The sequence below is a fragment of the Mytilus californianus genome, unplaced genomic scaffold (genome assembly GCF_021869535.1).
Source record: "Mytilus californianus isolate M0D057914Y unplaced genomic scaffold, xbMytCali1.0.p SCAF_41, whole genome shotgun sequence".
NCBI classification, from domain to species: Eukaryota; Metazoa; Mollusca; class Bivalvia; order Mytilida; family Mytilidae; genus Mytilus; species Mytilus californianus.
In genome coordinates this window covers 1666532-1669941 of record NW_026262692.1, presented here as the reverse complement: position 1 = coordinate 1669941, position 3410 = coordinate 1666532, and the positions used below count along the sequence as shown (strand labels likewise).

The following is a 3410-nucleotide window of genomic DNA, read 5'->3' as shown; positions in this document are numbered from 1 at the left end:
GCCAGGAAACTATTTTAAACCCGCCACATTCTGTATGTGCCTGTCTTAAGTCAGGAGCCTGTAATTCAGTGCTTGTCGTTTTTTGCTGCATATCATATTTGTTTTTCGTATTTTGTACATACATCAGGCTGTTTGTTTTCTCGTTTGAATTGTTTTACATTTGCTATTTCGGGGCCTTTTATAGCTGACTATGCGGTATAGGTTATACTCATTGTTGAAGGCCGTACGGTGACCTATAGTTGGTAATTTCTGTGTCATTTGGTCTCTTGTAGGAAATGTAGGCAATCATACCACATCTTCTTATTTTTATAATCATAGTTTCAGCTGGATACCGATCCAACTATACTCTTACTATCTTACCCAAGGACGATTAGTTGTTTATATTGTATAAATACGCAGCCATGAATGGAATGATAATGACATAGTGAACATGTACCCGTATAACTATAGTTATTAAGGGATGATATACTGTTATAGATGTACATATGTACTTCTGGTTAGTGTAGTTTGTTGAATGTAACATTTGTTTGATTTCGAATGGACAAGTTGAACACACAACTTTGAATAAATTATTTATGAAATGTCTATCATTTGTATGTATTATGTTTTGTACGATATTAGGGTTTTTTGTGTTAAGTTAAGCATTATAATCAACATAGCTGTCATTTAAAAAAAAATCGAAAGTAGTGCTGTAGTTTTGGTGAGGTTAGAATCATTGCGTTCTTAATAATTTCAGAAATTACACAAAATTTGCATCGAATTTTGCTTTTTGTTGATGGTCATGCATTGGTTTGGTGAAATTGATATTTTAAAGTTTTCATAAACAATGCTGACGTGCTTTGATCTGTTGAACTTCTTTTGCATAAATAATGTGATTTGTTTTTGCCTTGTACTTATTTTCAGTCGTATTGTGACTTTTTGTTGTATTTGGTAATACCATACAACTATTTTTATATTAGTGTGTGATAATGGAAGCTACGGTAGTTCGCTGATGTTTAAATATCGTTAGTTCACTTTTGAATGTACAAAGCATGATTAGTATTAAATATGGATGAAAATCTTCACATTTTTATTTATTCGCAAACACGGAAACGATATAAGATGTAGTTCTATAATAAACATATTATAAAATTATATATTATATTTAAAGATACAGTTAGTACATTGAATACATGACGAGTATTAAATATAAATGGCATTTGATTTCAGTTGATATGAAATCGATAGTAGGCGATTAAGACACGACGGTCAGTGTGTAATTCGATCTACATACTTTACGATCAGATCAAACCTATTTAAATGAAAGGAATGCTACCGTCTCCTTTCGGTATCTTGTCTCTACAGTCCTTACATTTATTTCGGTATTTCCAAAAATGAAGTCAACTTCAACTTCTCTTTCTTCCTCAGAGGGTCGTGGAATGCAAACCGTCAATGTTCCAACTTTTCGACAGCCTTCTTCATTTGTATACATTGGTAGGTCCTTTTCAGTAGCAAAGATTTGTATATCAATTTCATTTGATAATGAAGGTATTTTGTATCCTCGCTTTATAGTTTGGCTAATTTTACTGTTTTATTTGCACTGATTAGCAGCGAAAATACACCTCGACAACGAGCTATACCTGATTCATCTATGAATTTTCTGTGTTTGTCATGAACCTGTGGATCGAATGGTATTGTTGCATCAACTCCATATGTGTATCTTGTGACACGCGGATCGATCGATTCTGGTTTATGACCGTACAATACAGCTCCTTTAAGTACGGCCAGATTTGCATCGGGTGCCGTTATAATTCTTTTTGGATGAAAGTTGATTTCTATTTAGTTACGAAGAAGATTATTCTTTGCAAAACCTCCAACTAATATTATTATGGATACTTCATTTGAGGTGTCGAAACGTAATACCTCTTTTATTTTCTCAATAATTGCCGAAATTGTTGGCTTGAATATTTCGATCAACGTATCATGCGGCATTATCAGCTTACCATCTCGAATTTCAAAATCCTTACTCTTAGCTAAATCTGCCGTTGCACTTTCGCTTCCTAGCCATTCTTTTGTAATTTGACAAGGGAATTTTATGGCATCGTCATCTTTATTTTCACAATTAACTCTTCTTTTAAGATCCTCAAAATTTCGATGACGATCTAGATATGTCTTTGGTTTCTCTGATTTAAGTCTTTTCATTAAATTATTCCCAAATATGTCATCCATTTAAAAAAAAAAGCTGCATCGACAGATCTTCCACCACACCCTTCACCGGAAGCTTTGTTGATTTCTTTTATTTTTCCACTGTGTAGCTTTTCATGAACCGTTATACCAGTTGTGCCACCTGGTTTTGAAAGACAAAAATAACTTCAATTTGAAATTAAATTTCCCAAAAGATAAACTCATAAGACTTAGAATGTGTCGTTATTCTGAGTAAGAGTTTGGTTATACTTGTTTTTATTTTGTTTGTTCTATAAGCTCGTCAACGTTTGTATTGTAATATTATGAGTGACCAAAAATTTTGACCTCAAGCATCACTGACGATACATTCATTGTTAAAATTTGCACTGCGTGCAGTATATTTGGCACTGTTAATGTTATCTGTAGATTGCCAAAAACGTTACTTTTTACACTAGACAGCAATAGATTATCAAATCTTTTGGGAACATATTTATACTAAAAAAAACAGAATTATAATCACTAAATTCAAGCGGTTTTTGTTTTAATTTTTACAGAAGTTTATCATAACTTATCGCATATGATTTAAAGGTAGTTCATTTTCAATACGTTATAATACCAGTGTATTTTGTCTATGGTACGTTTAAATGTTATGATTCTAGGCTGAAAACTTAAATATCACGTCTTCGTTTAGCATTTAGGATTTAAACATCAATTGCCTACAAGGAAAAAAAACATTCTCCCAATACTTATTAAATAACTACCGCCAATGTCAGCTACTAGATATTTAGTTCCTGGGGCTGCTATACTATATCCACCAGATTCTGATTCATCAGTCTCAAGCCACTGTACATAGACAGAAGCAACGTCCGGTTCTAGTGCTATAAGTAATCTTTCTGTTGGTATTCCGGCCTGTAAACAATAGTTCAAAAGGAAATTTAAACATTTAAAATTTTTTAAAATATTTATGATTCTCCGAATATAACATCAGTGATTTCATACATTGTATACACTGCATCAAACATAAAGCACAAACTTTTAGTAAATTGTCAGACTCATCCATAGAGAGTAATACAGTATTGTTCAGACAATTTTTCTGCAGTCAATTTAGACTGCGTTCAGTGTATGTTCAGACTGTCCAGTACTTGTTATTAACCTGTACACATCAACAACATACTGAATTATCTGAAATGCAACTGAACAGTACTGAATCCACTGCAAGCGAAATGTCTGAACAATACTGAATTTAC

At 32.8% G+C, this 3410-nt stretch overlaps 1 long non-coding RNA gene across 1 annotated transcript; it reads right to left on the bottom strand.

Moving 5' to 3' along the window:
* Positions 1-2214: 2214 nt before the first annotated feature.
* Positions 2215-3069, bottom strand: LOC127699833 (uncharacterized). The gene is made up of 2 exons (XR_007981226.1): positions 2925-3069; positions 2215-2326 (listed from the first exon to the last, which is right to left on the bottom strand). It is a non-coding gene; the product is annotated as an uncharacterized LOC127699833 (long non-coding RNA).
* Positions 3070-3410: the final 341 nt, after the last annotated feature.